The sequence below is a fragment of the Anomaloglossus baeobatrachus genome, chromosome 4 (assembly GCF_048569485.1).
Source record: "Anomaloglossus baeobatrachus isolate aAnoBae1 chromosome 4, aAnoBae1.hap1, whole genome shotgun sequence".
Taxonomy (NCBI): domain Eukaryota; kingdom Metazoa; phylum Chordata; class Amphibia; order Anura; family Aromobatidae; genus Anomaloglossus; species Anomaloglossus baeobatrachus.
Window position 1 is genome coordinate 401,672,428 of NC_134356.1, and position 25,544 is coordinate 401,697,971.

The following is a 25,544-nucleotide window of genomic DNA, read 5'->3' on the forward strand; positions in this document are numbered from 1 at the left end:
ATCCTGTTTTGAATTTCATCTGTGGGCGGAGCTACCGCCTTCTCAGTCCCACAGATGAAGGAGGCGAGCTTCTGTCCGGCGCTGTGTGGGCCCCCTCTCCACCGTGACCTAATCGGGTAAATGCCCTTCCCGCCTCCCCATTATGGGCCCCGGTGAGCTGCTTCTAACCCCCCAGATGTATTCCCTGCCAATCCCCCCCCCGCCGATTCCGCGGGTGCTGGCCCCACCGATTCCGCGGGTGCTGGCCCCACCGATTCCGCGGGTGCTGGCCCCGCCGATGCCGCGGGTGCTGGCCCCGCCGATGCCGCGGGTGCTGGCCCCGCCGAGCCGCGGGTGCAGGCCCCACAGAGCAGCAGAGTTGTGTGTATTTGTCTGTATATAGCAGAGTTGTATGTGTTTGTCTGTATGTAGCAGAGTTGTATGTGTTTGTCTGTATATAGCAGAGTTGTGTGTGTTTGTCTGTATGTAGCAGAGTTGTGTGTGTGTGTTTGTCTGTATGTAGCAGAGTTGTGTGTGCTTGTCTGTATGTAGCAGAGTTGTATGTGTTTGTCTGTATGTAGCAGAGTTGTGTGTGTTTGTATGTAGCAGAGTTGTGTGTGTTTGTCTGTATGTAGCAGAGTTGTGTGTGTGTGTTTGTCTGTATGTAGCAGAGTTGTGTGTGCTTGTCTGTATGTAGCAGAGTTGTATGTGTTTGTCTGTATGTAGCAGAGTTGTATGTGTTTGTCTGTATGTAGCAGAGTTGTATGTGTTTGTCTGTATGTAGCAGAGTTGTGTGTGTTTGTATGTAGCAGAGTTGTGTGTGTTTGTCTGTATGTAGCAGAGTTGTGTGTGTTTGTCTGTTTGTAGCAGAGTTGTGTGTGTTTGTCTGTATGTAGCAGAGTTGTGTGTGTTTGTCTGTTTGTAGCAGAGTTGTGTGTGTTTGTCTGTTTGTAGCAGAGTTGTGTGTGTCTGTTTGTAGCAGAGTGTAGTACCATTGTTTCAGTCCAGTTGTGGCTTTATACAGCAGGGAGGAGCATTCCTTGCTGTACTAAGTGAACATTGGAGCGATTGATCTGTCAATGGCCCTTTAAACATATTGTACGGCTCTCGCGGAATTATATTTCAAAATATGTGGCGTTTACGGCTCTCTTAGCCAAAAAGGTTCCTGACCCCTGCTCTAGACAGTTACATATCTAGTTTGCTAAATGGTAAATAGTAAAATACAGATCTGGACCATGTAAACTACCAGATATATTTTGGCTTTTCACTTTATGCATTTAGTTTTCAAAACATATTACGTGTCATAAAAAATAAATTTATTGGTAGAAATATGATGGATGCAAGATTAATGAATGCCAAATTAAAAAAAAGACAAAGTCTTGGGGATATAATAGATTTAAATTTATTACCATCTTTATTAAAAATGTAATCTATCATACAAATGTTGAAAATTAGACAGTGCAATTATGTATTTAAGCAGATTCTTTCACATGTATAATTAACTGTAGCGTTATGTGTTAAGCCCTCTCTCTCTCTCTCGAAGGATTTTCTCTTTACTTTACATTATACATGGTGAGTCAATATCCATAAATAATAATAATTTTTATATCTATAGCTCCAACATATTCTCCAGCACTTGACATTTCAATGGGTAAACAGAAAATTCATATCAGTCATATACTCATATAATCATATAGACCAAATAGTGAATGTGGTCTGTTGTATTCCATAGTGGATGAGTGGATGGGAACCAGTGACATGACAGGTACAGGATGATGCATCAGTGTAGACACTGCATAGGAATAAGAGCATGCCTGACACATTTTGATTATACCGGTGACTTCAGTAGTGAAAAGATGATAGATTAACAGAGAGTTGCAGCACTCAAGATGAGAATAAATTAATTTTTATGCCATTAAACCAAACTGAACCATTAATAAATATAACTTGCCACATGTCTACTTTACATCAGCATCATCTTTTAAACATATTATTTTTGTTTTGAAGTTAGAAAGGTTAAAAGTTTATCAGCAATTTCTCATTTTTCAAGCAAAATTTACTAAACCAATTTTTTTAGGGTCCATATCACATTTTAGGTGACTTTGATGGGCCTATGTGGCAAAAAATACCCAAAGTGACACCACTTTAAAAACTGTACCTTTCAAAGTGTTCAAAATCCCATTCAAGAAGTTTATTAGCCTTTCAAGTCCTTCACAGAAATTAAAGAAATGTGGAAGAAAAAAATGAAAATGTTACTTTTTCCAACAAAATGTTTAACCCCATATTTTTTATTTGCACAAGGGTAGCAGGAGAAATTGGACAGTACAATAATGCAATTTTCCCTGAGTACACAAATACACCATATGTGGTGGAGAACTTCAGTTTCCTGGGCATGGGAGAGCTCAGAAAATAAGGAGAGCAATTTGACTTTTGGAGTTCAAAATTGGCTCTAAAAGATAGCTGACATCATGTGGCATGTGGAGAGCCCCTGAGGTGCCTAAACAATAGAAACTCCCCACAAGTAACCCCATTTTGGAAACTACACCCCTGAAGGAATTTACCAAGAGGTTTGGTGAGCACCTTGAACCCTCAGGAGCTTTACATAATTTTTATAATGTTGAGCCGTAAAAATGAGAAAATATATTTTTGACACATAAATGTTGCTGTAGCCACATATTTTTTATTTTCACAAGGGTAAAAGGAAAAAGTGGACCACACAATTTGTTGTGCAATTTCTCCTGAGTACAGCAATACCTTACATGTGGTGGAAAACTACTGTTTGGGTGCATGGCAGGTCTTAGAATGGAAGGAGTGCCATTTAACCTTAAGAGTGCAAAATTGACTGGAATGGATTGCAGATGTCATTCCACGTATGGAGAACCCCTGATGTGCCTAAACAGTGAAAACCCCTCACAAGTGAACCCATTTAGGAAACTACACTCATAAAGGAATTTATCTAGAGGTGTGGTGACCACCTCGAGCCCAGAGGTGAATTACAGAATTTGATACCGTTTAAGCAGTGAAAATGAAAAAAAAAAAAATTCTACAAAAATGAAGCTTACACCCCAAATTTTTAATTTTTAGTTCAGTAATTGTAAAAAATGGACTATAAAGTATGTTTCTCAATTGCTCTTGAGTACAACAATGCCCCATATGTGAAGGGAAAACTACTGATCGGAAACATGGTAGGGCTTGAAAGGGAAGGAGTGCTATTTGAATTTTGAAGCACCATTTTGGCTGGACACCATGTCACATATAAGAAGCCCCTGAAATGTCAAATAGCAAGGTCCACAAATGAAACTATTTTGAAAACTACACCACTCGCGGAATTAATTTAGGGGATTGATAAGCATTTCTAACCCTTAAGTGATTCACAGAATTGTATAACATTGGGACGAGTAAATGTTAAATTATCATATTTTCCTATAAAACGTTGCTTTCGCCAAAATTTTTAATTTTCTAAAGAGGTAATAGAAGAACATAAATGGTACAATTTTCTTTGAAATTTCTCTTGAGTACATCAATACCACATTTGTAGTTGAAAACTACTTTTGAGGCACAGTGCAAAGCTCAGAAGGAAAGGAGCGCCACATTTGAGATTAGATTTTGCTGAAATGATTTGAGGTGCCATGTGATATTGGCAGAGCCCCTGATGTACCAGAACAGCAGAGCCCCCCAAAAGTCATGCCATTTTACAAACTACGCTCATCATTGAATTCATCTAGGGGTGCAGTTAGAAAATTAACACCCCAAGTGCTTCCCATAATTTTATACTGTTAGGTGATAAAGAAAAAAATATTATTTTTTTTTCACTAAAATGTTCTTTAGCACCATGTTTTTAATTTTAAAAGGGCTTACAGGAAAAAATAGACTACAAACCTATTTGTAAAAATTGTTAGGTAAAATGTAGGTGTAGTTTGTGTGATCTATTTCTGGAGGCTACACTGCTCCCCCAGTTCTTGGCTTCCTTTAAACATTCATGAGCTCTTTAGGGGACTAAACTCATGAGCAATTCAAAATTATTCAACAACCTCTAAGTATCATATTAATTATCATATTAAATATATACATATTTGCTGGTAAGATACATGCACATCTTTTGAAAAATCATAATAATTTCCTCATACTAAACACACTGCAATCTTTTGTCTGTTACTAGCACACACTAATAATAATTAAAATGTACTAAAAATCTCCTTATGTCCAATAAATGTTTTGAATGGACGAACAGGCCTGCGGAATGAAATGACAGGCACTTTAGGCACACAGATTACCATTTTGAGCACTCATTACTCTTCGTTCGGTTGGACATATCTGTGACTTTTCTAGACGTAGGTACAGATCCTTTTTTGTTTAAAGTGCAATGACAAAGAGAGGACCAAAATTCAAATTATAGGTATAATTGTCAAGTGATTGCTCTATGCAAAGATCAATGTTACACTTAAGAAACAATGCATTCTCATTCATTGGTAATCCGAGAGCCCTAGGAATGAAAAAAACTTCAATTACAACTAGAATGACTAAGGCCTGCAGGGACGACAAGTGTCTCAGGTGAATGTGTGGACGACTCTTACTTCAACTTTTCAGCTGCCACTCAACTACATTATAAATACAATGAACAGGTTTGAATCGCCTATACCGTGCCTGTAGGCTAATGAGTCACTGAATGAAAGACTTTTGTTTATTCATCTTTTCCTGCCACGCTTCATTATTATTTATCATATTAAATGTTCATGCAAACTTATGTTACTTTAAAAAAATTGGCTATCACTTCTTGCATGCATATGCGATAGATTGCCTAACGTCTAATGACAAAAAGCACGTGAAAGCAAGCCGAGTTTTGGTGTTCTGCTGCTCTCAGATTAAAAATCTAATAAAGATTTTAATAGCTAAAAATATCTAGCATGAAATAAAATATAAAATATAAGATATAAAAATTGGAAACTTCAATATCTGAATGTTTTCTATAGAAAAAGTTAATTTTCATTTAAAATAAAACCTAACAGTGGATTATTTTCCTTTTAAAACAATAGTCATTATATTTCACAGTATTTAACAGGGGTTTAGTATCTGTATTGACCCCTCTCAAGGTGACTCTACAGTCCACAAAAAAAAAGAATAAGTAAAAAATGTATTAAAAAATGTCCTTAATTTCCTCATCAACTGACGTCAGCTTAGCAGTTTGAGTATTATGCAACAAATACATCAAATCACCTCCAGATATATGTGTGGCTACATTGAGATATTGATCTTCTATTTTAACTTCTTCCCTTTAAACAGGTAACTTATATCTGCAAATTATATCTATAGGTATCCATAATGTTCATATCTGAATGAAATATATTGTTGTATATAAACAGCTTTTGCAGGCACTGAGCTGGCTGTCAATAATTGTTGGGGGCATGGTTAAAGACGCCGCTCACTATGCACTGAGCTGTCTGCAACCATGCTGGCCCACCTCTACGACTAAAAGGCCGAGGCTGCTGAAAGACAGAAAGTTCATTTCCTCCCGTCAGCGGGGTATTCAGTGAGGGTGCCAGGCAGCTTTAAAATGCTATTAATCCCATATCAGCAGATTAATTGTATTTTTTTACATGACAGGTTCCCTTTAAATGCTTATCATATGAGATTTCTGTTTTAAGGTTTATTTTCAATATCTGTAAAGGTGTGGAAAAATTCATTATATGGTCATTACATGTCTCCATGACAAATGACATAGTAATTAGATTTAATCATCACAGCTTCAATCTTCCATTTAAAACAAATTAAAAAAAATTATAAATCTATTATAGAATTAACTGTGCTGTTTATTTTCTTATATATTAAGCGGTAGACGTTACACTTGCAAACTGTGAAAAAGAATAAGCACTGTGTGTGTGTGTGTGTGTGTGTGTGTGTGTGTACTGTTAAGCACTGTGGGGGGAAAAATAGGCAGAAATAGAAAGAACAGCATAGTTTGAGTTAAAGACTAGTGATGAGCAGACTCGCAGATAACCAGGACCGACAGGTCCAAGTTACTTGATATTTAAAATCCGGTTCTGGGATGGATTCCTGTCTCCCTATAAGTCGATGGGGACCAGAATCCGGTGATTAAAAATATTGGTAGAAGGAATAGGGAGATAGAAGCAACTACGATGTAATTACCGAGGTCCCCAATCGGCTGCACACTGCTTCCAGGAAGCGCATTCACTTCCAGGGCCAATAATTTACCTACATTTGCATATGCACCGCTTTTCCCACCCACCAGCATCTGTGATTGGTTGCAGTCAGACACGCCCCCAGCCTGTGTAATAGCATTTCTGACACTTCGAATCACAGGCACGGTCTACAGGTCAGTATCATACAGTAAAAATAAATAAATTAAATATTTGCAGTAGGGTTCCCTTGTATTGTGATGCTCAGCACAGATAATGCATAAAGCTACAGGCTGCCGCCCCCAGCCATGTACCTTTCTTGGCTGTGTATCAAAATAAGAGGAAACAAATGAGGATTTTTTTTATTTAAATAGATCATTTTAAAAAAACAGCATGCAGTCCTCCCCAATTTTGATAACCAGCCATGATAAAGCCCAACAGATAGCCTGTGGTATTCAATTTCTTAGCCTGGGGAGTCCAATGGTTATTGGGACCCCCAAGGATAAGGATAGCAGCCTACAGCCGCCCTGAAATTGTTGCATCCATTAAATGCGACAATCCCAGCACTTTACCCGACTCTTCCTGATTGCCCTGGTGCAGTGGCAATCGGGATAATAGGGGTTAATGACAGTGCACTGTCATCAAGCCCAGAATTAGTGATAGGTAAGGGTCTATGAGACCCCCATCACTAATCCTATAAGTAAAAAGAAATAAACACAAACATAAAGAAAAATCCTTTATTTGAAATAAAATACAGCACCCTCTTTCCTGTCTTTATTAACCCCAAGAAGACCCTTGAAGTTCCCGCTAATCCACATGATGTCCCATGACGGTCCTGGCTCTGCTACATCCGAGCTTGGAGAGACCAAAAAAATGTCTAATCTCTTCAGACTCCAGGAAACCCTGACAAGGGGGACCTTGGTGGAAGCAGTAATGTCACTCAGTTCACAAAAAGTCATGCCCAGGTTTCCATGGTATGACCTCCAGTGACCTGAGTATTGTACCCTGGCTTAAAGTGCAGGGCTGTGCCCTGCACCCCGCCTGCACTTTAACAGTGACAGTGTGGGCCATGCCTTGCTCCCCCTCCCCCCAGCCAGTACTGTCACTGTTAAAGTGCGGAACTGTGCCTCGCACCCCACCAGTCCAATAACACTGCCTCGCACTATTCGACCCCTGGCCGCCACTGTCAGTGTTAAAGGTCTGGCAGGATGAGTGGCAAGCCCCGGCACTTTAAGCCAGAGTGCTTCAAGTCACCATAGGTCATACTGTGGGAACCCGGGTATGACCTGCGGTGAATTGAGTAATATCACTTCTGCCAGCTGGATCCCCCTTGTCAGTGTTTTTCAGAGTCTGGAGAGAATGGAGATGTTTACGGCCTCTCCAGGCTTGGATGTAGCAGAGCCAGGACCATTGTTGGACGTCGTGTGGATTACAGCGAAACTTCAAGTGTCTTTTTGGGGTTTATAAATCAACTTGCATCCCTAGAGAGGTCTTTTGCCCTACCAGTTAACCAGTTGATATGCGATGTGCCAACATGGTGAAATTCCACTCTGCACATGCTGCAGTAACTGTGGCAATTATGAAAAATGGATGTAACTAATACTGATTGGAATGAACTAAAAGAACCCTTCAAGAATCTAGTTGACACGCCCCTGATGAGCCCTGGGACTATTAGTACCAGAAAGGGCGAAACGCGTTATGCGATTTTTGGACAGCAATTCTTTTGTTTTTTATTTACCTACTATCTGCTATTGAGCACACAGCCTGATATATATATATATATATGACGACCCATAAGCCCCAATCCCTGATAATTCTAGGTGATGATACAGACAAATTCATCACCTCGGACAGTGCACCTTTTTTCTCTCTGTTGTGTTACCGCTTTGGGATATCACGCTCCTTGGAGTTAGTGCACTTTAATTAGAACAAGGGAGGGTACAGCATAGGGGCTGAGTCATCGTTGAACGGGGGCGTCACTGCGACTAGGACGCCGACCCCTGAGGTATAGGAAGGGAAAGGACAGGGAAAGCACCCCTTCCCCCTTGTCTTTCTTTCCTATCCTTAAATTTTAAGTAATTTGTTTATGTATGTATGTAATTTTGATATCGATAATAAAAGTAAAGAATTTTACACAAAAGTAGTTAAGACTATCTTTGCCCTCCTAATTGTGGAAAGTTGATTTGTGACCTATTGAACATATTTTATAGTGTTTTATGCCATACCTTGCCCTCTTAAATGGATTTAACTGCTTGAGGTGCAGTCTTCCTTTAACTTTTCCAAGGGACTTATAGATAGAAATGTTTAGTGTTGGCGTGTAGAGCTTTAAGAACATTTCTGTCAACACTACAATGATGTGTCTGATTTTATAGTCTGTCGTGATCTGAGACATTTCTGGGCAGGCATTTACTATTCTCATTAAAATGGCAAAATATCATGGGCATTTCATACAGGTCTTAGGAAGAACGATGAGAAAACATAGTGGTAGCTTGAACAGGGCAGTTGGATAAAAGAATGAATTCTCATTTTTTTTTAACAAGCCTCATGGCAAATGTAAGCCCTAAAAATGATTTCATTTCAGAAAGATTAGTTGGCGTCTATAAATTTGATTTACCATAAATGGATTGTGGCTTCTGAATGATACATTTAGAAGCATATAAACTTGTTTGGAGGACAAAATGCTCTAGCAACCTATATGTCATGAACACATTAAAAAAAGACTAATCCAAAATCTTCCACCTCCCATTTATACTAGGAATAACATAAAAACTAGGGATGAATGGAATAGCTGAATCCAAAGTCTCTCATCTGGGAAATGCTATATTTAGTGGCATGCACATTGGCATGTACCAATTTACTACTACTAGGGACATTGCTTGTACTGTGCATTGTTCCCTGATTTCGAGATGATTCTCCAGTAGTTCTATTTGCCTCTCTTGTCCTGGTCCTTGTAATTTTTGAGGATTGACTGCTCATTTTTGAGCTATCACTGTCACTGAAACTAAAGCTCTTAAAATCATCATTGCCGTCTGATATTGCACCTTCTTCAATGTCAGAACATAAAAGGGTAAACGCCTAATCTGCAGTATAAAACTGACCTGTATTGATGAGCAAGTATTAAAATACTCGAGTGCTAGTGACTTGAATCAAGCAGGTTGGATGCTTGAATGGGCTTAATTTGACTCACAAGTATAAAGGAAATCAATGGGGAACTTGAGTATTTTTTCAGAATACCTTAACAGGTTGGCAGGAATGGGAACAGCATGGCGAAGATGCCTGGACTTTCAGGTGGCTGCTGGGAACTAAATAAATAAATAGATAAATAAAAACATGATGTAAGATTCTCCCCCATTTTTGAAAACCAGCCAAGGTACACAGCTGACATCAACACAAAAAAATATTACCCCAATCACCACCCTCACAGGGCAATCGGAAAGAGCCAGGAAAAGTGCTAGAACTAGCTCATCTTTTGTGATTTACCAATTCTGGGGTGGCTGCGGGCTGGTATTTTTAGGCTGGGAAGAGGCCAATATACATGTACCTTCCCAGCCTGATAATATCAGCCCGCAGCTGTCTGCTTTATTTTTGCTGGTTATCAAAAATAGGGGAGACCCCCAACACCATTTTTTTTATTCTTTATTTATTTAGTAGGTTAACAAGGCTAAAAATATTCCTGTAGTACCACTTGAAAGGCACTAAAAGGTGTTTTTAGTATTGTTTAACCTAATAAATAAATAATAATAGTGCCCTTCTAACCTTATAATTAAAAAGATTATTATTACCCTTTGCTTTTTTTTTTAGCAGAAAACAAATATTTTCCATGTGAAGCCAGTACATTATTCGCTGAAGAAAGAGGAAATTTCTCATCTAATTAGCACTCCTTGGTTATTTCCTGTGACTCGCCAACATTCTTTTCGGTGTATGTAAAAGTTACAAATGCAGAAAAAAATGCATGTGCAAACTATGTCACCTTAGGCATAGCCATACTTTTGGTTTATTACAAGATAAAAATATTGTTTTCCATTCATGTATGTATAAACTACAACTTTGCCCTTTTAAAATCTTCTGTATTGCCAGAAGGATTTTATACTTTTGTACGTTACGGTCATTTTGCACTGTAACAATATGTGATACATTCCTTCTTATTTTTAGCTGAATATAACCTTAGATACATAATTTGGAATATGAAGTTCTTAGTAGTTCTTCCCAGAATAACATTACAAACAATCACACTATTTAACCTCAATACCATCAAAACACATTGTTTCCATTAACAGTACTTATTCCATGCTAACATTTACAAAGTGACACTAGCTGTGTCCTCTCTTTCTAGTAGAGATCCCTACCCCTTATATGGATGGAAGTGACCACAACGCTATTAAAAAGCTGAATTAACTTCTGTGCCTAAGGCAACAACACGTGCTTTAAAGTGCTACCATTTGAAGATAGCCAAGAAAAGATATCATTATTTACTTCTGCTAGTGAAATATGGTATCATTTATTTGCTGAATTTGTGCTTTTCGAAACCACTCTTTTTAATGTCTCCATAAATAACAAAATACAACATATTCTTGTAATATTGCAAATTGAAAACACAAAGGAACTGTGTCAAACCGAGTCCCTAAGTTAAATAAATCTCAGAAGAAAATCATTTTTTTCTCGTTATAGTTATGAAGAGTTCATAAATATTCTCTACGTACATAATTATACACCATTCTCTCCCCAGTAGTAAATTTCATAAGAAATACATTCACCAAGACAGATTGAAAGGAATATACTTACAGGATCCCACAGAGAACCTCCCAGAGGCATCATTATTTCATTCCTCTTTTATCCTACAACCAATCTGTTTTAGATATACTCAATGATAGCCGTATGTGTGCCATATACACTTGATATTTGTCAGTGGATCCCGTCAGTTTACATGCGCTTTCTATCAAAAATCAGAACAACCCAACAGACTCCCAAGCAAGTAAGAAATAGGTAACCAGTTGGATTATAAACAATCTACTTTTTTATTTTCCTGGCAAGTAAGTGCTACTGTGACGTCTCTATTGAAATAACGCACATCAGGTTTAACTGACTGAATATAAAAATAATCATAATAATGAAAATATCCAGACGTACAGTATATATTGTAACATATTTATAATTCTCAATTGCACAGACATACAGTGGTAAAGATAAGTATTTGATACACTGCTGATTTTTCATGTTTTCCCACTTACAAAGAATAGAAAGGTCTATAATTTTTATTGTACAGTGTTCTTGGGGTTGAACTCATCCTTCTTCTTTCTCCAAGCACGTTGAGTGGAGTTGATACCAAAAGTTATATTTTGGTCTCATCAGACCACATCATCCATATGGTCATTGGTGAACTTCAAATGGCCCTGGACATGTGCTCACATGAGCAGGAAGACTTTTCGTGCCTTGCAGGATTTTAATCCATGATGGCGTAGAGTGTTACTAATGGTAATCTTTGAGACAGTGGACCCAGCTCTCTTCAGGTAATTGACCATGTCCTCCCATGTAGTTCTAGGCTGATTCCTGACCTATCTCAGAATCATCCTTACCTCACAGAGTGAGACCTTGTATGGAGCCAAAGACCAAGTAAAATTGATAGTCACCTTGTGTTTCTTCCACTTTCTATTAATTGCGCGAACAGTTGTTGCCTTCTCATCAAGCTGCTTGCCTATTGTCCTGCAGCCCATCCCAGTCTTGTGCAGGTCTACAATTTTGTCACTAGTTTTCCTAGACAGCTCTTTCATCTTGGCCATGGTGGAGAGGTGGGATTGATTGAGCAAGTAAACAGGTGTCTTTTATACAAGTATCAAGTTCAAACAGGTACAATTAATATAGGTAATGCGTAAAGAGCAGGTGTTTTTATAGAAAAAATAATAGGCCTGTGAAAGCCAGAGTTCTTGCTGGCTTGTAAGTGATTACCGTATTTTTCGCTTTAGAATCGCACTTTTGTTCCCCCAAATTTTGGGGGAAAGTAGGGGGTGCGCCTTATAATCCAAATATAGGGGGTGTGTGTGTATATATATATGTATATATATATATATATATATATATATATATACACACACACTATAGAGTCCAGGGGAGGTGGGGGCAGCTCTGGAGCTCTGCTGGGGGCTGGTGATAGCTGCAGGCGGCAGAATTTGATCTCCTGCTCCCGCTCATATAATATGCACAGCCGCTGTCCATCACCATGGTGCTGAAACCGCACCGCGGCGATGGGCTGGGGGAGCGGCGCATATTATATCTGCCTGTGCTCCCTTTGATCGCACATGCCCCCCCTGTGTTAGATATGGCCCCCATACTGCTGCCCATAGTAAAATAAAACACTTTTTACTTACCCCCTTCAGCGTGTCTCCCCGGTCTCCCTCCTGCCGCTGTGATCATGCACGCAGAGATGATATCACTCTGCCATGCCGATCACATGACCGGCCGAGAACCAGGAAATGCAGGAGGCCGGAGCTCAACCCCAAGGAGGGAGTCACGAGACAAGACAGAGCTGGAGAAGGTAAGGAAAGAGTTTATTTTACTAAAAACAGCAACATGGGAGCAATATCTAACACAGGGTGCTGTGTGCCAGCCACAGGGGGCCATCTGCAGCCACAGGGGGCCGTGTGCAGCCACAGTGGGCCGTGTGCCAGCCACAGTGGGCCATGTGCATCCACAGGGGGCCATGTGCATCCACAGGAGGCCATGAGCAGCCACAGGAGGCCATGTGCATCCACAAGGGGCCATGAGCAGCCACAGGGGGCCATATGCAGCCACATGGGGCCATGTGCAGCCACAGTGGGCCGTGTGCCAGCCACAGTGGGCCGTGTGCCAGCCACAGTGGGCCGTGTGCCAGCCACAGGGGGTCATGTGCATCCACAGGGGGCCATGTGCAGCCACAGGGGGCCATGAGCAGCCACAGGGGGCCATATACATCCACAGGGGGCCATGTGCAGCCACAGTGGGCCGTGTGCCAGCCACAGGGGGCCATGTGCATCCAAAGTGGGCCATGTGCCAGCCACAGTGGGCTGTGGGCCAGCCACAGTGGGCCGTGTGCCAGCCACAGGGGCCGTGTGCCAGCCATAGAGGACGTGTGCCAGCCTTAGAGGATGTGTGCCAGCCATAGGGGACATGTGGCATCACTGGGGGACGTGTGCCAGCAATATAAGGTGGCCATATCCAGATTAAGGGGGCTAATTTTAGGATGGGGGGCTATGAGGGACATATACCCTATATGATTTGTTAGACGGACACTGGCATTATAAGACGGACCCCATTTATTAAAAAATTCTCTATTCCTTCACCAAATTTGGGGGGGTGTCTTATAATCAGGTGTGTCTTATAAAGCGAAAAATATGGTAAATACTTATTTTATGCAATAAAATGCAAATTAATAATTTAAAAATCATACAATGTGTTTTCTGGATTTTTTTCATGATTCTGTCTGTTACAATTGAAGTGTTCCTATAATAAAAATTACAGACCTCTCCATTCTCTGTAGGTGGGAACACTTGCAAAATAGGCAGTCTATAAAATACTTATTTTCCCCACTATAGGTCAAAAGATTTTAACTCTGGTTACATGTAGTCATATACATTTATATTCTTTATGTAACTATACATATATGTTTCACAATTGTTTTGCCCAAACATGGCTTCTACATGGTAATTATGAGTTCCGACTAAAAAAACATATCTATTTATGTTTTACCCAATTATGTATTTCATATTATGATTAAAAAAATAGATATGCTGTTTGGGCACCCAGTAAGAGTTCTAATTCTTTTATTTCTAAGCTGAAAGGATAGGAGATAATGCATATAGTCCGTACTGCCAGAAATTCAGTGGAATTCAGACCAAGAAGTGAAAGACATGCGGTTTATTGGCGTCTACGTTTTTCCAAACCCTCTGGTTTCTTCAATCAGGACAAACCATCAGTCGGTTTCGAAAACACATAGACTTCCATACATTGCATTGTTCTTCCCTCCCTGTTCTGAACTCCTTTGAATCATTGGCAGTGCGAACTACTTCCCATTATCTCACATCCTATGACCTCTACATACTGTGGAGCTGCAGCAGCTGTTTATTTTATGCTTCTATAGGAGTTGTGCCTCTCACAACCCCATCCGGCAAGCACATATCCCTCACTCCTTCTCCCATTTGTGCATCGCTAAGACCCTATTGCGCTTTTTTGTCTTTCCATCTCCTTGTATAATTTATTTCTAAGATGGCATGCAGCTCCTTCACTGGATATTACGTTTAACTGTAAATATTTTGCAAGCCAGGTAAGCCTTAACATTAATAGGATAGAGGTAAAGAGAAGCACTAAATATTGGTGTAGGGAACATAAAATTATTTAAAGTATTACCATTAATTGATGTTTCCATAGCAGTGACGGCAAAGGTTGTGATACTTGTATGGAAGAAAAAAAACACAAATCCATGTAGACAAAACTGTGCTATAGGAATGTTTATCCAGAGAAAAGTAAATACCCCCTTGCCAAATGTGGCATATGTTATTCAGATATGTGTTTGTATACATCATTAATGTGTCTGAGTGGGAACTAATTTAATGTGTTTTATGCATGCACTGACTTCAACTTCCAAAGTACTGGAGGACTAGATAATGACTAGAGATGAGCTCCTCCCAAGGTTCAATTTGGTTCATGTTCACCGAATTCACCTGTGTTCGACGAACATATCTGATATCTGAACCCCGTTGAATTCAATGGGAGTAAAAATAAAGGCATAGACAACACCTTTAGGGGGGCCCAAAAGCTGCCAAAACAGCTCAAACTGTTTTACAGTGGAGCCACACTGTTGTGGCACAGCCATTAGCTTCCTAGACTATTAACATAAGAAATATTGAGATGGATGAGTGAAAAATGTAGGCCTGTTGCTTTTAGGCCCCTGCCACTACAGATAACACACAACTTAAAGACCAAACTTGGAGTCACCAAATTTTCAAAAAGTAGCAGACACCAGGAAAAGTGGCATCAATTGCCCCAGAATCCAAATAGTATAATGGTGCAGCATTGATGTATGGGACAGGGCCTGGAACAAGGCCTGGCCCACCATTTCAAACTTAAACAATGATGAGTAAAAGGTGGATGAGTGATAGGTGTTGGCCTAGTGCTTTAAACCCTGCCACTACAGACAACACACAACTTGGAGACTCAACTTGGGGTTTCCACACTTCCAAAAATTAGGGGCAGACACCAGGAAAAGTGTCATCAACTGCAACAGAATACAAATAGTATAATGGTGCAGCATGAATGCATTGGACAGGGCCTGGAACAAATCTGGGCTCAGCATTTCTAACTTAAACATTGATCAGTTACAGGTGGAAGATTGACAAGTGTAGACCTGGTGCTCTGAGATCCCTGCCACTACAGACAACACACAACTTGGAGACCAAACTTGGAGTCTCCACATTTCCAAAAATAGGTTCAGACACCAAGACAATGGCATTAATTGCCCTAGAATACCCATAGTGTCTTTGCGCAGCAGTCAGGCATGGGCCATGCATGAGACAGGACCTGGCCCAGCATTTACAGCTTTAAATCTATATTCAAATGAAGAGGTGGATGAGTAAAGCCTGCTTTACACATATCAATGTATCGTGTGATCGCATTTGCAATCGCACCCGCCCCCATCGTTTGGCAGCACGAGTAATTTGTTGCCCGTGTTGCCCAATGTTGTAACCCCCGTCACACGTACTTATCTCCCGAACAACCTCGCTGTGGGCGGCGAACATCCACTTCCTGAAGGGGGAGGGACGTTCTGCGTCACATCGACATCACACAGCGGGCGGCCAATCGAAGCGGAGGGGCGGAGATGAGCGGGACGTAAACATCCCGCCCACTTTCTTCCTTCCGCATTGCCGGCGGGACACAGGTAAGCTGTGTTCATAATTCCCGGGGTGTCACACGGAGCGACGTGCACTGCCTCGGGAACATTGAACTACCGGACATTTGATATTTAGAAAATGAGCGACGTGTCAACGATGAGCAAGAAGGTGAGTATTTCTGTTCGTTCATAGCTGTCACACGCTACGATATCACTAACGATGTCGGATATGTGTCACTTACGACGTGACCCTGCCGACATCTCGTTAGATATATCGTAGCGTGTAAAGCCCGCTTAACAGATATCAGCCTGGTGCCACTACAGAACAACACACAACTTGGAGTGTCCACATTTACAAAAAAAATTGGCGTGTCGTGACTCAGGAAGAAGCAAAAGGAAGCAGAATAGGAGGAATATTAGGGGCATAATAAAAAGCCAAATTGTAAAAGTAACATTGGTGGACACACCATTTTTGATTGTTGCACCACCAAGGCACTTGTTATTAACATCAGCAGCAGTACCAATAGAAGCTGCAGAAGCCACAACAAAGGTGTCACAGACTGCAATAACACAAAATCAATATAGCACACTGAAAACTACACCATCACCTAGTCTTCACTATCTGCGACTGAGGTGGAAAAGTCATTGGAGAGCCATGACATGTTCATCTGGATGAAAGTTAGGCTGTCTACATTTTCAGGGGACAGCAGAATCCACTTATCCATCAGAACACCACCAGCAGTGCTGAAGACACGTTCTGAGAGAACACTGGCTGCCGAGAGTGACAGAACCTCCAAGGCATGACTGGTGAGCTTAGGTCACTCTTCCATTTTTGAAGACCAAAATACCAAGGGGTCCAAATCCCCCCGATGGCATCGATATTGAGCTCTAGATACTCCTGTACCATCCTCTCCAGGCGTTCAGTGGGTGTCAGACTTGTACTATGTTCTACTGGTGCACGGAATGGTCTAAAAAATGTTAATGTTTCTTCGATGATGACTTGAAAGTCCCGGTATTGGAAATCTAGAACTGCGATGCACACTGTGTGCCTTATTGCTATCTTGGAGAAAACCACTCTTTAGATTGGGTACAAGTTGGTTTTGATACTCCAGCAGGTGTATGACCTTTTCCAGGGGAAATAATCATAACAATTTGGGAATCTTCTTGCAGATAGTGCAGCAAGAAGGTGCTCATTAGTGTTGAGCCAACCCCCTAGTGTTCGAGTTCGGTTCGGTTTGTCAAACGGCGGTTCGGATCATCGAACGTTCAACGAACGCTCAACGAACACCTTCGAACCCAATTAAAAACAATGGCAGGCAAACACATAGAAAACACCTTCTAAGGTGTCCAAAAGGTGACAAACAACTCACAAGACACCACAAACACATGGAAAAGTGACAAGCACATATACTTTTGCGAAAACAAAACAGCTGGATGAGTAAAAGGAGGAGACACAGATATAGGCATGTCATGCCCTTCTAAAATCATGTAAAACACATCAAGGGGACTCCAAGCAGAGTCTCCCTTTTTACCAAAAATTGGGCCACACACACAACTTCAGTGGCATCACTTGTCCCCCAGTTGCAAACTTGACATGTTGATTTGCATCAAGCACATTCAAAAATACGCCAGCCTTTATTGTCCTCATGATGACACAGGGGTAGCAAAGTCCTTGCTGAACCATGACTTGTTCATCTTGGAACATTTTTAAAAAAAACAGCAAGGGAACACCAAGCAGAGTCTCCCTTTTTTCCAAAAATTGGGCCACAGACACCACTTCAGTGGCATCACTTGTCCCCCAGTTGCAAACTTGACATGTTGATTTGCATCAAGCACATTCAAAAATACGCCAGCCTTTACTCTTCCCAGGATGACACAGGGGTAAAAAAGTCCTTGCGGATCCATGACTTGTTCATCTTGATGAACGTTAGTCTGTCCACATTGTCACTGGACAGACGCATGCGCTTATCTGTCAGCACACACCCAGCAGCACTGAAGACACGTTCCGAGAGAACGCTGGCTGCGGGACATGACAAGATCTCCAAGGCGTAAGTGGCGAACTCAGGCCATTTTTCCAGATTGGAAGCCCAAAATGAGCAAGGCTCCAGTTCAGAGTCATGACATCTATATTCACTTGGAGATACTCCTTTATCATCCTCTCCAGCCGTTGACTATGTGTCAGACTTCTTGTCTCTTGTGGCCTTGCAAAGGATGGTCTAAAAAGAATCATGAAATGATTCCATAAAATTGCTGTTTCCACCACATACGGTGTTGCTGGTACCATTTGACTGATGATGACTTGACAGTCCCATGGTTGGCAAGTTACAACTGTGAGATTCACTCTGTGCACCACTGGTGTTTAGTGGAAAAGCTGAGCTAAGATTGCATACCAGCTTCTGCTGATACTCCTGCATACGTGCGTCCCTTTCTATGGCAGGAATTATTTCACCAAATTTTGACTTGTACCGGGGATCTAAGAGTGTGGCAACCCAGTAGTCAGCATTACTTCTAATTCGGACAATCCGAGGGTCATGTTGTAGGTAGTGCAGCAAGAAGGCGCTCATGTGTCTTGCGCATCCATGCAGACCAAGCCCTTGCTGTGTTTGTGTCGGCGAGGTGATAACCGTGCTTCCTTCCTCTGACATCTCCCCCCAACCTCGAACAACCAAAATTTGGCCAAGGTCTCCCTCATCTGCTGAGTCTTCTATGCCCATCGCCAGTTCGTCCTCCATTTCTTCCTGGATGCCTGAACCTTCCTCAACAGTTTGGCTGCTACCATGCGCCCCATTTAATCCCTCTCCCCCACCATCCCATGCCTGCCGCCTTGGTGATGCTGAACGTCTGGAACTTGTAGATCTTGGTATCCCTTCTGCATATGAATGCTCCTGTACTTCCTCCCCTTCCTCTTGTCCCACCACCTGACTCCGAATACTGTTTAGAGTGTGCTCCAGCATGTAAATGACTGGAATTGTCATGCTGATAATGGCATTGTCAGAGCTAAACATCTTTGTAGCCATGTCGAAACTGTACAGAAGGGTGCATAGATCCTTGATCTTAGACCACTCCAGCAGTGTGATCTTCCCCACCTCTGCATCTCATTGGCCCAGGCTATACGTCATAGCGTACTGCACCAGGGCTCTGCGATGCTGCCACAGTCACTGCAACGTGGCGAGAGTCGAATTCCAGCGTGTCGCCACATCGCATTTCAGGCGGGCCAAAAGACTTCTGTAGCGATGCAAGTCAGTCAGCTGCGCCATTTGAACGGCGGAAGTGAGCAGATAGTGACCGTGCCCTGTGCAGAAGCCCATCTAGGCCGGGATTGGGGGGTAAAAATTGCTGGACAACAAGGTTCAACACGTGAGCCATACAAGGCACGTGTGTCACCTTGCCCCGGCGAAGGGCCGCACCCAGGTTTGCAGCATTGTCGCACACAGCCTTCCCTGGCTGCAGGTTGAGTGGAGACAACCATTTATGAAACTCGGTCTCCAGAGCTGACCACAACTCCTCAGCTGTGTGACTCTTATTTCCCAGACATTTCAACGTAAAGACCGCCTGATGCCATTGAGCTCTGCTGCCAGCATAGTAAGGAGGTGTGCGGGATTCCTTGTGCGCAGTTCCAACGCGGGTGGCCTGACCAGACAGGCTTTGGGCGGAGGTGGAGGACCCAGACGAAGTTGAGGAGGCAGAAGCAGTGGAGGAACTTCTACATACAGAGGATTGATGCACAACTCGTGGGGACCGCAAGACTTGTACAGCAGACCCTTCTCCATCTCTCACCATAGTTACCCAGTGCCCAGTCAGCGACATGTAACGCCCCTGTCATTGCTTACTGGTCCAAGTATCGGTGGTGAAATGCCCCCTGTCACACACAGAGTTTCTCAAGGAAGCGGTGATGTTGTGTGCGACATGCTGGTGTAGCGCAGGCACACCTTTTTTGGAGAAATAGTGGCGACTGGGCATCTGGTACTGGGGCACTGCGACAGACATAAGGTCTCGAAAATCCTCTATGTCCACCAAGCGGAAAGGCAGCATTTCTGTAGCCAACAGCTTGCAGAGGGTGAAAGTCAACCTCTTAGCTTTGTCATGGCTAGGAGGAAATGGCCTTTTACTTGTCCACATCTGAGGGACTGAGGGCTGGCTGCTGTGCTGAGTCGTGATGAGCCACCCCCCTAGGAGTTCGAGTTCGGTTCGGTTCGGCGAACAGTGCCCCGTTCAACGAGCCGTTCGACGAGCCTTTCGACAAACCTCTTGAACCCCATTGAAAACAATGGGAGGCAATCACAAACACATAAAAACACATTATAAATGTACACATACAGTTAATAAACATTGCCATAACACTTACCGGTGCCCGTGATGCGTCCTGCACTCTGTCTCCCGCCGCTTTTCCATCGGTAATCGCTGCGTCCTCCCGGTAACCAGCAGTGATGCAGGACCTATCGTGATGTCAAAATAACCATGTGACCTGTCACGTGTCTATTATCTCATTGGCTATAGACTGGTCACATGGCTTTGACGTCATGTCCTGTCCTAGGTCCTGTCATTGCACTGTCCAGTACACGGTGCCTAATCAGAAGAACTATTCTACATTTCTAAATATTGATATTTGCTGATATTATTGCTATTCCACCTACTATATATTGGGGATAGGATCTTGGAGATGGAATACCCCTTTAAGTCCAGTTATCCTGCTAAATGAATACTAAACAACAGAGCTTGCTATTTAGACATGTTTTCTTGTGGCGTATGACGGACTCACATGTTTGGTAGTCGTTCAGCAGGGCAATTATAAAATCAAATACCTCCATTTGGAAATGTAGTATAGCTCTCCTGATTAACTATGTTCCTTACCTCATGAGCAGGGCATTGCAGTAGCTTACAGATGCATGGTTACCACCACTCACTGTGTCTGAACACAGGAAGCTGAGCTGACAGCCGCTCTGTGCATGCGGCAGCGTCTATTGTGAAGGAGGGGGCCGCGGGGGATCAACGCTGCACAGGTACCGTGGGACACCGGGGAACACCGGTGGGGTTATAGGGGGTGACCTGGCAGGGCCTGGGGAGGAGTTTTCTGTCGCATGTGTCATGCCACATGCGACAGAAATCAGAGGAGTAGGGTGAATGTGGCCGGCACGCTGCTGTGCGCGCGGTCATCTTGGATTCCCGGGAGGGGTTGGGGGGCACTTTGGCGAAACTGGGGGACCGGAGGGGACCGGGGAGGAGATTTATCTCCCATCTGACATGGTTGTTCATGCCAGATGGGAGATAAATAATTGTTTACCAGCGCTGTCATTTACTGTAACGTGATCATCGGTATACGGTGTATACCGGTGATCATGTGAGCGGGGACCGGATAAACCGGCCTGAATCATGATCTCCAGGATCTCAGCTACCCCTGAAACCCCAGAGATTTTCTGACGCTGGGGGGCGCTATTCACTTATTTCTGCCTGCTGTTTATAAACGGCAGATCAGAATAAGGCTTCATTCACATGACCGATCCGTTTTTGCGGTCCGCAAAAAACGGTCCTTTTTTTTCACCGGTGCATCCGTGTGGCATCCGTTTCCGTTCCTTATACGGTCCGTATGTCATCCATTTGTCATCCGTGTGCCTTCCGTTTTTTTTGCGTACTGCAAAAAAACTGAAGGAGGGAAAATGCATAAATTTACCCAGGATCCATAGCTTCAACCTACATGAGGCGGTCACATGTTCACTCCAGTGCCATTTTCTACTGCTTTTCACAGCGTAGAGCGCTCTGGTGATTTTCCTGTGCTTGTACACTTCATATCAGTCTTTTTTGTCATTATAATGGCAGAAAGACACATAATGTCGCACTCTCCTGCATTTTGTAATTTTGCACCCTTTGGTGCCTTTCATGTGGCACTAAGGGCTGCTTAGCCTTGTATTTAGCCAAAATAATAAATAAATTTTTTTAAAAAATGACGTGGGGTTCCCCCTATTTTTGTAGCCAGCTAGGGTAAAGCAGACAGCTGCAACTTGCAGACCACAGCTGGCAGCTTCACCTTGGCTGGTAATGCAAAACTGAGGGCACGCCACGCTGTTATTTTAAATTAAATAAATAATTTAAAAAAAAAAACACTTGACGGTCCCCCCAAAATTGGATCACTAGCCAAGGTAAAGCGGACAACTGGGCTCTGATATTCTCAGACTAGGGAGGTCCATGGTTATTGGACTCTCCCCAGCCTAAAAATAGCAGGCCGCAGCCGCCCCAGAAGTGACACATCCATTAGATGCGCCAATCCTGGTGCTTCGCCCCAGCTCATCCCGTGCCCTAGTGCGGTGGCAAACGGGGTAATATATGGGGTTAATACCAGATGTGTAATGTCACCTGGCATCAAGCCCTGGGGTTCGTGAGGTCAGGCATCTATCAGATACCCGACATCACCAACCCAGTCAGTAATAAAAAAAAAAGATGACAAACACATTTTTATTTGAAAAAACACTGCCCAAAACATTCCCTCTTTCACCAATTTATTAGAAAGAAAAACAAATCCAGGTCTGCTGTAATCCAAGGGGTTCCCACGACGATCCATACCATAGTCACTGTCCCAGTCAATGAAGAACAGAATGTTCCCCATTGGCTGGGAGAGCAATGCAGTGACCTGAGCTAACATCAATAGGTCAGCCCAGGTCACTGTAGGGTATGACAAGTGCTGCTGTCAGGAGCGAGGTACATTACCTGCGGTGACGATCTCCTGCACTGCTGATAGCTGTCACTGACTTCAATGACTGCTGCCTTCACAGCCAAGTATCGCGAGAGTCTGTGACGTCACCGCTAGTCACAGTCTCGGGTCAACAGTGAGAGGAAATGTGAAGCGGCGGTCATGGAGGACAGTGACAGCGTTGAGGTCGGGAAGGCGGGACTTCATCACCACAGGTAAGCCGAGCGGGGCCATGTGTGCGGAGTGCGAGGTGGGTGGAGCCAAGTGGGGTAATGTGTGCAGAGTGCCAGGTGGGTGGAGCCAAGTGGGGTAACGTGTGCGGAGTGTGAGGTGGGTGGAGCCAAGCGGGGTAATGTGTGCAGAGTGTGAGGTGGGGGGAGCCAAGCGGGGCCATGTGTGCAGAGTGCCAGGTGGGTGCAGCCAAGCGGGGTAATGTGTGCAGAGTGCCAGGTGGGTGGAGCCAAGCGGGGTAATGTGTGCGGAGTGTGAGGTGGGTGGAGCTAAGTAGGGTAATGTGTGCAGAGTGTGAGGTGAGTGGAGCCAAGCGGGGCCATGTGTGCAGAGTGCCAGGTGGGTGGAGCCAAGCGGGGTAATGTGTGCAGAGTGCCAGGTGGGTGGAGCCAAGTGGGGTGATGTGTGTGGAGTGTGAGGTAGGTGGAGCTAAGTGGGGTAATGTGTGCGGAGTGCGAGGTGGGTGGAGCCAAGTGGGGCCATGTGTGCAGAGTGCCAAGTGGGTGGAGCCAAGCGGGGTAATGTGTGCAGAGTGCCAGGTGGGTGGAGCCAAGTGGGGTAATGTGTGCAGGGTGCGAGGTGGGTGGAGCTAAGCGGGGTAATGTGTGTGGAGTGCAAAGTGGGTGGAGCTTAGTGGGGCCATGTGTGTGGGTGGTGGACTGCAAAGTGGGTGGAGCCTAGCGGGGCCATGTGTGCAGGCGGCGGAGTGCGAAGTGGGTGGAGCCTAGTGGGGCCATGTGGCGCTGAGGACGTCAGTGCCGGGGACTGCATGGCTGGGGACAGGTGAGTGTGAGTGTGTCTGTGTGTGTAGCGTTGAGGTCGGGAAGGCGGGACTTCATCACCACAGGTAAGCCGAGCGGGGCCATGTGTGCGGAGTGCGAGGTGGGTGGAGCCAAGTGGGGTAATGTGTGCAGAGTGCCAGGTGGGTGGAGCCAAGTGGGGTAACGTGTGCGGAGTGTGAGGTGGGTGGAGCCAAGCGGGGTAATGTGTGCAGAGTGTGAGGTGGGTGGAGCCAAGCGGGGCCATGTGTGCAGAGTGCCAGGTTGGTGGAGCCAAGCGGGGTAATGTGTGCAGAGTGCCAGGTGGGTGGAGCCAAGCGGGGTAATGTGTGCGGAGTGTGAGGTGGGTGGAGCTAAGTAGGGTAATGTGTGCAGAGTGTGAGGTGAGTGGAGCCAAGCGGGGCCATGTGTGCAGAGTGCCAGGTGGGTGGAGCCAAGCGGGGTAATGTGTGCAGAGTGCCAGGTGGGTGGAGCCAAGTGGGGTGATGTGTGTGGAGTGCGAGGTAGGTGGAGCTAAGCGGGGTAATGTGTGCGTAGTGCGAGGTGGGTGGAGCCAAGTGGGGCCATGTGTGCAGAGTGCCAAGTGGGTGGAACCAAGCGGGGTAATGTGTGCAGAGTGCCAGGTGGGTGGAGCCAAGTGGGGTAATGTGTGCAGGGTGCGAGGTGGGTGGAGCTAAGCGGGGTAATGTGTGCGGAGTGCAAAGTGGGTGGAGCTTAGTTGGGCCATGTGTGTGGGTGGTGGACTGCAAAGTGGGTGGAGCCTAGCGGGGCCATGTGTGCAGGCGGCGGAGTGCGAAGTGGGTGGAGCCTAGTGGGGCCATGTGGCGCTGAGGACGTCAGTGCCGGGGACTGCATGGCTGGGGACAGGTGAGTGTGAGTGTGTCTGTGTGTGTACATGCCGAGTGCAGGAGGGGGCGGAGCCCAGCGGGGAAGTGTCGGCTCCCTGCACACGTAACTAGGGTAAATATCGGGTTACCAAGCAAAGCGCTTTGCTTGGATACCCGATATTTATCTTGGTTACCAACTTACCGCAGGCTGCCAGCGATGGCTCCCTGCACACTGTAGTTGTAAAAAGCCCTGCTTTTGCTGATCGAACCATTCTCCAACGTAACTCAAACTGTCGAGCTTTTAGCAAAAAGCTCGAGTTCGAGTTCGATCTTGACCACCCCCAAAATCACTCGAACATGAAATTGGCGAACCTCGAACATCGCTCAACTCTAGTGCTGAGATGGCGTTGAGTAGGGTGTTCCATGAAAACTGCTCGTCTGTGAGGAAAGTGCAGGCGAAGACATAATGTTGCCTTCATCCAAAGGTGGTGCTCCCAATGTCTGAGAGAGCTCTGCACCAGCAGCTGTTTCCCCTTCCAAAACAACTGACGACCTGCTAATCACACTGCTTGTTGCGGTTAAAGAGGTGGAAGGTCTGCGTCGCAAAGCATGTGTGACTGCTGTCCCCACAGTCATAGAGGATGAAGAGCGCGCGGATACACTTGAAGGGGCAGACGGTGGTTGGCCCGCTCTGCTAGGCCGCATTGTAGCACAGTGAGCTTCCCTCTGGGACTTATGCTTGTTATCCGTGTGACGGTTCATGGACGAAGTAGTCAAACTAGTGAGTTTTTGGCCTCTACTTATAGATTGGCGACAAATCTTACAGATCACATGAGTTGGGAGATTCTTTGCAATGTTAAAAAAGGACAAGGCTAGGCAAGGCTTAGAGCCCATGCGACCTGCAGAGCCACCACACTTGTGCTCAGAGGCAGAGTTGTGGCTGAGGATGTAGTTGTTGACGTGCTTCCAGTACTCCGGTTCTGTCCAGGAAGGCACAAGCTAACTTCGTCGTCAGTCGCATCCTCCACCGCCTCTGCTGACCTCCTCGAGTGCCTG